The sequence below is a fragment of the Eucyclogobius newberryi genome, unplaced genomic scaffold, assembly GCF_026437365.1.
Source record: "Eucyclogobius newberryi isolate DKJ021-1_F unplaced genomic scaffold, fEucNew1.0.hap1 SCAF_186, whole genome shotgun sequence".
Taxonomy (NCBI): domain Eukaryota; kingdom Metazoa; phylum Chordata; class Actinopteri; order Gobiiformes; family Gobiidae; genus Eucyclogobius; species Eucyclogobius newberryi.
In genome coordinates this window covers 139,044-153,224 of record NW_027315819.1, presented here as the reverse complement: position 1 = coordinate 153,224, position 14,181 = coordinate 139,044, and the positions used below count along the sequence as shown (strand labels likewise).

The 14,181-nt window shown below is 39.2% G+C and overlaps 1 protein-coding gene across 1 annotated transcript in view; it reads right to left on the bottom strand.

Annotated features, from left to right (window-relative positions):
- The window catches only part of LOC140365150 (E3 ubiquitin-protein ligase RNF19B-like), a 34,666-nt gene extending 22,310 nt beyond the window's left edge, over positions 1 to 12,356 (bottom strand). The window contains exon 1 of the mRNA XM_072451404.1: positions 12,267 to 12,356. The gene's annotated coding sequence lies outside the window, so the exon portion shown is untranslated. The remainder of the gene's footprint in view (positions 1 to 12,266) is intronic.
- Positions 12,357 to 14,181: the final 1,825 nt, after the last annotated feature.

The window sequence follows — 14,181 nt, the reverse complement described above, 5'->3', positions numbered from 1 at the left end:
TGGTCTATTAGGGCTGTGCAATTATTCACATTTTAATTGAATCAAGATGTAATTGTTCACAGAGCACACTTATTGCTTTGAGTCCATGATCCTCTGGCAGTAAAAACATGCGCTTTGGAACAGAGTGTAGATGTTGAAGGAATACATTTCAATATTTTGGTTTGTGTTAAATGGCATTAAAGCCTTGTGCTTGTTCACAACCTTATTATTAATCATCCAATTTATTTATTTTTCATAAGAAACAATCAAACTTTACTTCTGCCTGTTGTGGTCACTCAAAACGTGTATATCTGTGAGCGATGTGATGAAAACGACAAACTGAACTGGAGGGTCATGTTTTTCATTCACAATTAGTTTAAGCTATTATCAGATTAGTCAAACAATTATATGTATTGTATATTGAAACTTTGCAATTTAATTTAAGACTGAAATATATTTGAAAAAATAAATAAAAAATGATTGAGATTTAAATATATATAAGAATAAAATGCATTATTTATTTGTTTTTTTAAATGTTGATGTAATACAGTCGCTGTCTTTGTTATAAAAGATATTTTTTGTGTTTTATATAGCTCAGATAACAAAAACTAACATCAAAATACGATTATTTTGTAGTCGCCTTGTCACATTAGTTTTTGTGTGTTTTAGGGCAATAAAAACATCCAAAACTAAAGAAATGTACTATGATCTTAGTCTATTTTTTTGTCTGAAAAGTTACGTGCTGGGGCTTTAAAAGAATAGCCTCATTCATCACAGAAGCTAGAGTGTCAAGGCGGAGTCTATTTTGAGACTTTGTAATTTAATTTAAGCCAAATAAAGGCTGAAATGTATTAATATATATATATATATAGAAAATATTCAAGAATAAATAGTATTATTTATGAACATCAGTAATAGTTTATTTATTTTTTGTCAGCACAGAAGTCAGAGTGTCAAACGCTAGCATGATGCAGCAGAGTCTAAAACAGAGGTGAGTCAGAAGCTTCTGGAGATCAGCTGGATCCACAGGGGCGGAGCCGCAAAATTAAATTACACTTAACGCAACGACACGCCACCACATGTTCAGGCCGCGCTCTGTTCACACGGAGAAGGACGGAGGAGGACGCACTTGTCCTTGTCAAACTTGTATATTCTTTAGAAAATGTGTTGAGTGGTGCAAACAACTCAACACTTCCTTGTTGGTTCAGTTGCAACTTGAGTGTAACGTTTCTGGTGTAGATGTTATTCATTTCATTAGAAAAAATAAATGAATCAGGATCCAGTTCACGGTGCAAGTTTTGAACACATCCATGAGCAGTAATATCAGAGAGAAGAAGACGCTGTACCTTGAGTTTTATCCAATTTTTAAAGATGCAATAAAAAGAACTGCAGTGGTACAAATGTATTGCTCATTTTCAACACATTTTGAGCCTCCAAAATATTCACCGCGATGACTTTATCAGCGCTTTTCAGGAACCAGAGTGGAGTTTTGCCATCACAGTCACAAAAATGAGTGTACTTTTTGGCTTCTGGAAGAACGAAACACTTTATTATTCGATGCAGACGGCACACAGCGGTCTCATATTGACCCTAAGAGCTGATTTTTTTACATTTGTACTGCAGGGGCAAAACAGATTTAGCTTTATTACGTGACAAACATCGGATACAGCCCCTTTAAACTTCAGAATAAAACATTTTTTTCACTAAACAGACAGGATATTTTGTTGTGCTGTGCCCTAGACCGTAAATGCACATAGTTCAAGTTATGTTTCAATAAAAAACTATAAATGAATATTTGCAAGACAGATAAGTTTAAATCCATACTGTAAAATTTAGATTTAAATGAAGATAAGTTGTTTTCTTAAGTTCGGGAGCAGGACCACACCCCTTTCACGCCCCTTCCTGCGGCTACACTATTTAAGCATCCAGGTCCCACACATCAGCGTTCGTGACTTCGTACCTCTCCCTCTCACCCTTTTTTAATTCTTCTAATTCTTCTTATTTATCTCGTAGATGGGGGTCTGGGGGACTGCAACCCTCATCGCCAGAAGCTCCAAAACTGCATACATTTCTGTACATTTGTGTTTTATGTTTCTCGTATGTCAATAAACACTTTGCATCGTAGCTGGGGTTGTGGTTCTTGCTAGTGAACCTTCTGAAGTGGGTCAGAAGGTGAAAGGTTTTGGGGACAGAGCTTTATGTTTCATTGTGTCAGTGGGATAAATCTGGACTAGACCTGGTCCGTAGTTCTGGTTTCACTTCAGTAAATCTAGACTGTGACTGACGCAGCAGCAGAACTCTGTAGACTCACGAATATATACGAGACGGACAGAGGAAAGCTTATGAGCCACAGGATGAGCTATTTTTGGAGCACAATATTCTGCCTCTTATCCACGCAAAGTTCATAAAACTATTTTATGAACCCTGCTTGTAGTGAATCAGAACTGAACTTTACTTGTATAACATGAGTTCATTCATTCATCTTCTACCGCTTGTTCCCATGAGGGGAAGGGGCAGTTTACAGGTTTCAATTTTACCCATCACGTGCATGTCTTTACCAGAAAACCTGGAGAGAACCCACAGTAACACGGGAAGGACATGCAGCCTCCATCCAGAGAGAGCATGTGGTGTTGGGAATCGAACCCTTATTGGGAGAGCTCTAACCGCGCTCTGAATACACATTTTTTACTTGCATGAATAATTTTTACTTGTATAATCTGAATTTCAAATTGTATAATCTGAATTTGACTTATATAATTAATAATCAATTTTACTTGTCTAAGAATTGTACTAGAATAATCTGAATTCTAATTGTATAATCTGAATTCTAATTGTATAATCTGAATTTGAACTGTATAATCTGAACTTTAACTGTATAATCTGAATTTAACTTGAATAGGACAGACATCGGTGCTTGATTTTGACCCATGAGTGAAGAACAACCCTTGAGAAGGACTCGTGAGCTCGCCAGTTCAGTCCCTCTTCTCACAGCGAGGTCCAACAAGGACAGTCACTTCCACATGGTCCTCATCCAAGAACATCTCCGATTGGTTCAAATCGTCCGGCATTGGCAGCTGCGTCCTCATGGTCCTCATCCAATAAAAAGCCTTTCAAAGCGCAGCATTAGTCATGAGTTATTTTTTCACTTTTTCAAAACAACTGCACTTTTTGAACATGATATTCCAAGATACAAAAGTCAGATCGAGTCCCTTTAATAAAACCAACTCGACCCGATGACGTAAATGTTTGTCGAGTTCAGACTGACGTGTCCAGATACTGACACGGCCTTATCTCCCGTCCATTCAAACCAAACTCATTATTTATTAACCGGCTCGTCTTTTCCCCAGAATCGTTTTGTTTATTATTTCTCTGGAAAGGCATCTGAACCTGCCAAGCACAATACCAGGAAATGGATTCAGAAAGAACATTTTGGCACGGGTTGAATGCTCTTTTGTAAGGGCCTTGTGCGCGTGTGTTATAGACAGGACAATAAAGCCTTAGACGTAAACGACGTAGGACATTTTCATTGTGTGTGTGTGTACTTTCATGTGTGTGTACTTTCATGTGTGTGTACTTTCATGTGTGTGTACTTTCATGTGAGTGTACTTTCATGTGTGTGTACTTTCATGTGTGTGTACTTTCATGTGAGTGTACTTTCATGTGTGTGTACTTTCGTGTGTGTGTACTTTCGTGTGTGTGTACTTTCGTGTGTGTGTGCTTTCGTGTGTGTGTGCTTTCGTGTGTGTGTACTTTCGTGTGTGTGTACTTTCATGTGTGTGTACTTTCATGTGTGTGTACTTTCATGTGTGTGTACTTTCACGTTTTTCTGTCCTAATTTTAGAAGGTGAATGAGGCTTAAACCAGTTTATATACGAAACTTGACACAGCTTTCGATGCTACGATACTGCGTTCTGTTTTAAAGGAGCACTGCGGGACTTTTCTCCTGCTTGCCAGTGGCTTTGCGCTCCGCCAGACCAGATTACAGGCCGGATCTGTGGAGGAACGACCCCATTGACGGTGAAAATGAATGCTTTTCAAAAAATGTTAGCAATAAAAACACTCATGAAACTGATTAAAACGTCCCATTCTGCACCTTTAAACAATGACGTTTTCACACAAAATAGTAGCAGTTTCTTCAATATTACTGGATGGATCAAGATAATACTAAACTATGTCAGTAGTGAGTAGTAGTGGTACTTCAAATGAGTATCTAGTGTTGATACTCGTCGTGCTTGATGCGCAATAGTAACGATTTTCAACACAAAAAAGAGCCATTTGGTTGATATTATACCACATTACTGCTCGGTTCTAAACTTCTGCTTTAGCGAGAGGAACAACCAATCAGATGCTTCGCTCCCACTCCCCGTCCAATCAGAACGCAGACCCCGAACAGCCGCAGCCGAACTCGAGTAGATATTGCACCTACGCCGGCCCGGGTAAAGCTAACAAACATTAGCATGCTAAGAGAAAGTGCTGCGGTCTCCTTTTCACCCAAAGTGATGCGTTTACAATATATTTACAACCTTAAATCACTGCGTTAATATTCTACATGTCGGTGATAGTTGCTTTGAGTCACACTTTTACTCGTTACACGTTTTGCTTTGTTGTTTTGTCGTGTGGAGGGGATTTGCTTTGGCTCAGCGCTAAAGCGGGTCTCATCAGTCAGGATCAGAGCCCTGATCTGAGCTGCAGACAAATGTTTGGACAACGCAGACGCTGGCGCACGTCGAGTTTGATTTAAACATCTCTAAAGTGTTTAATCCACAGGGTCCCGGCACACAGCGGGCGGCCCCCTCGGTCAGTGTCTTTGGGGTAAGCTCATGGGAGACAATTAGCCGATAGCTGTCTTGAGTAAATCGCCGAGACGCTGACGAATCCGTTTGTTTGTGCAATCCAAGCCACTTATGTCCGTTTCGGTCAAACTCAAAAGTACTACAGAAAGAAAGACAGACAGAAAGAAAGAAAGCCCCACACTGGCTCAAAGGCAAACTAAAAATACAATTAGATGAAAATAATCAGCTTTTATTCGTCTGAAAGAGCTGAAAATGTGATCAAAGTTGAGTTACAAACTGTGAAAAAGTCTCTAAAACCTCTTATAATATCATTCAATTCATGAAATCTAAACATTTCTTCAACTGAATGTGCTGCTGGATGTGATTTCTGAAAATAATAATAAAATAATAAGAATCCTTACAATAGTCTTTTTCCTTTTATTTTCGATCGAGCGCATCATTTCTGGATCTTTTGCACGTCTGCGCTTTCAACGATAGCGGCAAATTAAAGGCCAGGGACAAGCAAACAGGTAAATAACTTAAATAAATAAAGCGATTGCCTGAAAAAACAGGGTCAAATGTACTGCAATGTCGGTGTTGTAATGAGTGCAAGCCTTGTTTTGATGAAAACATGACACGTTTTGGCTGGAAAGACGTCAGCGTCGCCTGGCAATCGCAGCTGAATCATTGCATCAGTGACGCTGGGGTTAAAACAATGGGTACAGTGATTATCAGCTGTGCAACTCATTTTTGTTTCTAATGAGATCCAATCATTTCATATTGTCAGCGTTCAGCTCGGGTCTTTTTAAACGAGTCACGTCCACAGGTTTGGAGCAGAGTTCAGACTTTAGAAGACGAGATGTGACTATTTTGTGCGTTAAATGTGACAAATTGAAGCTCTGGCTTGTGAAATTCATATTTAATTGGGTTTTGGCTCGCTCTCTCGCTCTCTCGCTCTCTCTCGCTCTCTTCGCTCTCTCTCGCTCTCTCTCTCTCTCCTCTCTCGCTCTCTCGCTCTCTCGCTCTCTCGCTCTCTCGCTCTCTCGCTCTCTCGCTCTCTCGCTCTCTCGCTCTCTCTCTCTCTCTCTCTCTCTCTCTCTCTCTCTCTCTCTCTCTCTCTCTCTCTCTCTCTCTCTCTCTTCTCTCTCTCTCTCTCCTCTCTCTCTCTCTCTCTCTCTCTCTCTCTCTCTCTCTCTCTCTCTCTCTCTCTCTCTCTCTCTCTCTCTCTCTCTCTCTCTCTCTCTCCTCTCTCTCTCTCTCTCTCTCTCTCTCTCTCTCTCTCTCTCTCTCTCTCTCTCTCTCTCTCTCTCTCTCTCTCTCTCTCTCTCTCTCTCTCTCTCTCTGACGAGAGGCAGCAGGAAGTGGAACCGTGCAGGGAAATGCCCGTATAAGGAGCTGTTTGTGTATTATTATTATTACTTTAGACATTGTTTGTTTCTGTTCTTGCACTTTTCTATTGCAACGCAGCAATTTTCGTACATATTTCCAAGCTGAATGTATTATTGTTTTAGATGTGAGCTTGGATAATTAGTGTCTATTGATAATAATAATAGTTCATGTCGACACTTGAGTAAATATGTGTGTAAAATATAATGTTTTAAAAGAGATCAAGAGCAATCATCGTTTATTTATAGAGAACATTTAAATTATAATAAAGTTCCGCATAAATGTAGAAAAAGCATAATATTTCAACCAACCAGGGCGGGAACTAACAATAATTTTGTTTATCGATTAATCTAGTGATTATTCTTTGGATTGATCAGTTTGTTGTTTGGATTGCAAAAGCGCGTGAATAAGAAATGTTTAATACATTCGATTAAAATGATGCCACGGGGAACATTAAAACACAAACGCTTTCCAATGTCCTTTTGGGTAATTTACTGCACATAAAACCTCTTTCCTCAGCTCATAGCACCATTTAAATAAACAATAAACTATGATTAATCGATGAACTTGTATCAGGCCTGCAACCGACAAGGATAAAATGCAATAAATAGAACAAAAAGGAGGTAAAAGTCTGTTAAAATGCCATAAAGGAATATCTTATCTTATCTTATCTTATTGTAGTGACTGAACCCTGTGAACCCTGAACACGATTAAGATAAGATAAGATAAGATAAGATATTCCTTTATTGTCCCACATGGGGAAATTTCATTGATGCAACGCAGGTAGATACAGAGGTAGATACAGAAGAACAGATCACTTATAGGAAGTCTGAAAAACACTCTCAGTAGAAGATCTCTTATAGACCATGTCAAACTTTGCGTTTTCCTTAGGATGTCCGCCGGGATAACGTGACGATCTCCGGCTAAGACGACGATACTCCGCAGTTGATTAAGTTTATAGTGCAGGATTCTTCACAAACACAAGCGTCTCCAGTGTTTTCATTGACAGTACAGAATATTCACGCCGTAATAGTCGCCGCAGATGCACATTTAGCAGTGATTGGATTTGCCGTGCACTTGTGGGCGTGTTTTGGAGCGATGCCGGATCTAATGGCTCTTCGTGTCCTGCCGGCGAACGAACGCGACTTCCAAGGAATCGACTTCCAAGGACTCGACTTCCAAGGACTCGACTTCCAAGGACTCGACTTCCAAGGACTCGACTCAGAGGCAAGAGCTGAAACCGACTGAAATGTGTGGGCGGATTTCATGTTTTTACACAGAAATAATGTCCCTGGGCAACGATTAAAAAACCCGCTACAGATGTCATATTCAGCATCCAGGAGGAAGTGGAGCCAAACATGACACTGAAGGACAAATTGTAGAGCGTTTGATACAAATGGTTGGTTGTTTTCAGCACAAAAAACACACATTCAAAACTTTTGATTACAGATTTTGAAATAAAATTATAGCTCGTTATTCTTTTTTTTTTGTATCCTGATGGGAAAAATTAGTGGGATTTGTATTTCTGGAACAAACGGATGAGCAGTCACTGTTAATCTCTGATGGGAGTTATCGGGCCTTTTCTTTGCATTGAAATTGAGTTCCTCATTTTAGCATTGCGCCGCTAATGCTATAACCATTAAGGATTTGTCCCTTTGACTGTGAAGTGATGAATATGTTGTTTTGTCCTGCTTTTCTTAAACATTTAAACATCTCTCTTTTTTAAAGCCTGGAGCGGCGCGAAGAGGAACAGCCGTGGGAGGCAGATGGACTCAATCGGACTTTAACGCCGTCTCTCATTAGTACCCTCTCTCTGTGTGTGTGTGTGTGTGTGTGCGCGTGTGCGTGTGTGTGCGTGTGTGTGTGTGCGCGTGTGTGTGTCTGTGTGTGTGTGTGCGTGTTTGCGCGTGCGTGCGTGTGTGTGTTGTGTGTGCGTGTGTGTGCTGCGTGTGTGTGTTGTGTGTGCGTGTGTGTGCTGCGAGTGTGCTGTGTGTGTGTGTGTGTGTGTGTGTGTGTGTGTGTGTGCGAGTGTGTGTGTGTGCTGTGTGTGTGTGTGCTGTGTGTGTGTGTGTGTGTGTGTGTGCGAGTGTGTGTGTGTGCTGTGTGTGTGTGTGCGCGTGTGCGTGTGTGTGTGTGCGTGCGTGCGTGTGTGTGTGATGTGTATGTATGCGTGTGCGTGTGTGTGTGTATGTATGCGTGTGCGTGTGTGTATGTGTGTGTGCTGTGTGCGTGTGCGTGTGCGTGTGTGTGTGTGTGTGTGTGTGTGTGCGCGCGGTGCGTTCAAGGTCCGACGTGATGCTGCGTAGAGCCGAGTGATTCCAAATGCTATAATTAGAGCGGTGCCGGAGGAGCCGCGCTGCTGAAGTCCTGAAACTTTAATGCGAGCCGCTTCGGAGGCAACGCTGCGCGACGCTCGAGCCGGACACGCCCCCCTCCCACCACCAGGGGGCGCTGCTAGAAAAAATAATAATAAATAAATAAAAGCAACTACAGAGGCAGGCTCAAACAAAGGACTATATTTCAAAAGTGTAATTTCTAGAGTTACTGTAGGTAAGCTTATTTAACTCTTAGTCTAATTACATTACTATATCAACTTTAATAAAATAATAGATCATTTTTGTTGCTCCATTTTTATCATGTATATATTTATCTTGCACAAGTTGTTGTTATGTATTGTAGTACGTTAAGATTTGAGCTGTAGATGGTCGAATACGTAACTTTTATGAGACACTAAATAAGTACTTAAGCTTATTTATAGCAGTTTTTTTTATTTTTTTAACAGTTTTTGTGTCAGCGACAAATTACCAATCTTTCATATTTGAACCTGAGTTTGAGCCATGAGAAAAGCAAAGTTACATCTGCTCACACCACCACGTTATATTACTATATTATTATATGATAAATACGTCATAGCAATAATAAGCCATTGTTTTTAGCCTGTTAAATAGGTTTACAAAAGGTCATTTTGAAGTGCGAAATAAACACGTAACATAACAAATGGAATGATATTATCAGGATATGCATTTCGCGGAATGATTTTTACTGCAATAATATTAAAAACTGTTATTTGTTTATGTTGTCTGCATTGAAATGGAGCAAAGGATCATGGTCTATGTAGTTCCTTGTGTTTTTTAGCCTCTGCTGCAACAAAACAATGACCAAAGGATCTTGCTGTATAATTTGATATTACTGTTGAGACTTTTGGCGATAAGATATAATTGTTCTGACAAACGTTGCGATTTATGTTTTAGTAGTTACATTCTGTTCAAACGAGCGCTTTTTAAACCATCATGTGAGAGAAAGACTGAAATACGGACCGCTAAATACAAGAATAAAATTAATTTCAGCAGTCTAAACTACAGGGTTAGCACGGGTTTGTACAGAATGCAAACTTAAATAATTGCAGACTTTACGTTTTGCCAATTGCGACCATTGAAATTGTGTTTTTTCCTTGCATCTCTACATTTCACGGCGCATTCCCTTTGGCGGTTTGGCGACATCTGGAGGCTTAAAAAAAACGCCGAAAACTCACGTGATCAAACAAACACTGCTTGAAACTCTCCCGTCAAAAGATGTGTTCAAAAAATGTAGCGATTCGCCTCTAGCCGCAGTAAACAAGGCGATTTTCTTGCATCTCTACATTTCACGGCGTATTCTCGTTGGCGTTTTGGCGACATCTGGAGGCTGAAAAAAAAATGCCGAAAACTCACACGCAATCGAACAAACACTGCTGAAAACTCTCCCGTCAAAAGATGTGTTCAGAAAATGTTGCGTTTCAGCTCGGGCCGCGGTAAACAGGGCGATTTTCTTGCATCCCTACATTTCACGGCACATTCTCGTTGGCGTTTTAGCGTCATTTTTTCCCCGAAAACTCACACGCGATAAAACAAACACTGCTTGAAACTCTCCCGTCAAAAGATGTGTTGAGAAAATGTTGCATTTCGGCTCGGGCTGCAGTAAACAGGGCGACCGGTGTAACGTTTCGGCGGACGAGGTTCAGCCCAAGCAAATCTGCCCGATAAAGCGGCTCGTTGTGCGAAAGACGAGACTCGTAACGGGACGCGGACTCTTGACGGCGGGTGAGGTAATGCCACGACGCAAGACGCAGCTCCGGTTACACCCACACACACAGAAGATGAACGCCAATGTTTTCAGAGAGGCAACAGAAGCTATGAAAAGACGGGAAGTGCGGGCTCTTCGATCTCGAACGGCGACAAGCGAAATCGTGATTTATAGGTGACGAAAAAGCTAGAAAGAGCTGTGCCTGAACAAAGAAATGTCATAAAGGAATCATTCGCGCGCCTGTTTTTCACTGCGGCGACGCTAATTATCGACACACAAAAGATTTAATTCACGATTCATTAATACAATTACGTTTACAGCTGCAAGATTAATCGTTAATATATTGGAAAATGCAATGAATGGCTGAAATTAGCGTGCACAAACGTCTTTTAGTTTGAAGTTTAATGCCATCTGCAAGTAGCAAATCCCTGTTTCAATTGTGCAAAAAACACGCCATTTATAAACTTTTTTATCATATTTATTGTTAAACTGACAGAGCTGTGAATTTTTTTTTAAAAATTCAACGTTTTTTGTCAAATTTAAAAAAGTAATTTTAATCTTTTTTTAATTTTTTAATCTTTTTAAAAAATTATATTATTATTTTACTTCGATTAAAAGGATTTATATGGGACAACAGTTAAAAAGGAAAAGATATGGAGCGAGTTAGCTGAAGATTTTGAGTGAATCATGAGTTTTAATCTATTTTAACGTTTCCCTAACATGAACATACACCGTTTACTAGTACTTTTGAGTGCAGATTGGGTAAAATACATTGAGATACTTCATAGTTTTCACAGCTTCTGACCCGTTTCGTCACATCCACTTTGAGTCGACTACAGAAACCATTTAGAAACTTCACGCGCTGCGACTTTCCCTCAAAAACAACGTATTTATCAAAGCTTAACACAGGTACACGATCTTATAGAGAGTCTCTTCACACGATAACACGACTGAGCAGGAACTTCAGGGATCGTATTTGAGTAACACAACACAAATAAACGGTGACCTGACGCCGGGGAGTGGCAGGGAAATGACCTCCAGAAGAATTTAACCCTCGCACGACCTGCGGGAGCAACTCGTAAGGCTATTGTCGGACAGAAACGACGCACATTCGCACAAAACGGGACTTGAACAGAAGTGGAACAGGATTAAAAGCCACATCAGAACTAAAGATGGGAATAAACTTACAAGAACTAAAGTGCAAGAGTGAACGCAGCACAAGTATGAACCAAAGTACACACATATTATACACGTTTGACTCCCAAATGCTGAGTATTTTCACCCACACTGCAGAAATGTAGCAGCGTTAGAACAATACTGCAGCATATTTAATAGAATCTTATTTATAACGAGCATCGTGGAGCTTAAAACTGGCACAAACTAAAGTCCACCAAGATAAGGGGCCGAACTAAACTAAAGAAAATGGACAAAATACATCAAAATCTGAGGCTGATCACAAGTATTTGTAACTTAATCAAGTCAATATTTAGTGTTCTTGCCAACAATAACACCATTATTACTAATAAACTCTGAAAAATGCTAGTTTAGTGATTATGAAAACTGACATATCTATCAAACACTGGCGTAAGTGTTGAATTTTACTGTTTTACTGTGTTTTCTGTTCGTTTTATGTTTTATTCAACTAATAACAAACAAATACAAGAATTCCATGTATTTCAGAACAGGAATTAATGACAGAATTAGCTCTTTTTTCCCCACACAATTCGTTGTTTGCAAAGAAAATTCGGTTGCCTGTTCAAAGGAAGTAATTTCAATTCAATCACGACTCAAAGTGCAGCGTTTTCAAGCGTCGCTGCCCGTCTCCATGGTGACACGCGGGTGGCAGAAAGTTACGTAGTGCACCTTTAACCCGTGTCATTTTCCCCCTCGCAAGCGTTTTCATGCATCACAAGCTGCCACCGCACACATCTCACACGGGACCCCGCCGTGCGTAATTAACGTTTACGCAGTTAATTAATGGAAACGCGTGTAATTATCCCGCAGCGGAGACGCGGAGAACAGCGGTGAGACTAGCCCGCAACGGAGGCTCCATCCCCGGCCACTCACCTCGCTCCTCCGCGGCTCCCTGCAGTCAGCCTCGCCTCGAATGCCCGGTGCGGTCGGTGCTTCCGCGGCTGTGGACAGCGGACTGCGCCGTCACCGCCGTCACGGGAACCACGGGAGAAAAGGCCGCTCGGTGCTTCCCGCCAAGCCGATTCTCAGCTCCGCGACACCGGCTCTCGTCCAGGTTCAAGTCCAGGTTCTGCCGGAGCCGACTGAGGAGGGTCCGGGACTTTCTTTTCCGCCGCCTCCGTTACTGCTGTGCTCTGACGTCACGGAGGAAAGCCCCGGTGCGTGACGTCAGCGCGCAGCGAGCGGAACGCGACGGCTCGTGCGAACCCGGAAATGTAAACACTCAATCATAAACCGTGGATCTATTATAATATCAATCATAAACCGTGGATCTATTATAATATCAATCATAAACCATGGATCTATTATAATATCAATCTTAAACCATGGATCTCTTATAATATCAATCATAAACCGTGGATCTATTATAATATCAATCTTAAACCATGGATCTATTATAATATCAATCTTAAACCATGGATCTATTATAATATCAATCATAAACCATGGATCTATTATAATATCAATCATAAACCATGGATCTATTATAATATCAATCTTAAACCATGGATCTCTTATAATATCAATCATAAACCGTGGATCTATTATAATATCAATCTTAAACCATGGATCTATTATAATATCAATCATAAACCGTGGATCTATTATAATATCATAAACAGTGGATCTATTATAATATCAATCATTAACAGTGGATCTATTATAATATCAATCATAAACCGTGGATCTATTATAATATCAATCATAAACCATGGATCTATTATAATATCAATCTTAAACCATGGATCTATTATAATATCAATCATAAACCATGGATCTATTATAATATCAATCATAAACCGTGGATCTATTATAATATCATAAACAGTGGATCTATTATAATATTAATCATAAACCATGGATCTATTATAATATCAATCTTAAACCATGGATCTATTATAATATCAATCATAAACCGTGGATCTATTATAATATCATAAACAGTGGATCTATTATAATATCAATCATTAACAGTGGATCTATTATAATATCAATCATAAACCGTGGATCTATTATAATATCAATCATAAACCATGGATCTATTATAATATCAATCTTAAACCATGGATCTATTATAATATCAATCATAAACCATGGATCTATTATAATATCAATCATAAACCGTGGATCTATTATAATATCATAAACAGTGGATCTATTATAATATTAATCATAAACCATGGATCTATTATAATATCAATCTTAAACCATGGATCTATTATAATATCAATCATAAACCGTGGATCTATTATAATATCATAAACAGTGGATCTATTATAATATCAATCATTAACAGTGGATCTATTATAATATCAATCATAAACCGTGGATCTATTATAATATCAATCATAAACCATGGATCTATTATAATATCAATCTTAAACCATGGATCTATTATAATATCAATCATAAACCATGGATCTATTATAATATCAATCATAAACCATGGATCTATTATAATATCAATCTTAAACCATGGATCTCTTATAATATCAATCATAAACCGTGGATCTATTATAATATCAATCTTAAACCATGGATCTATTATAATATCAATCATAAACCGTGGATCTATTATAATATCATAAACAGTGGATCTATTATAATATCAATCATTAACAGTGGATCTATTATAATATCAATCATAAACCGTGGATCTATTATAATATCAATCATAAACCATGGATCTATTATAATATCAATCTTAAACCATGGATCTATTATAATATCAATCATAAACCATGGATCTATTATAATATCAATCATAAACCGTGGATCTATTATAATA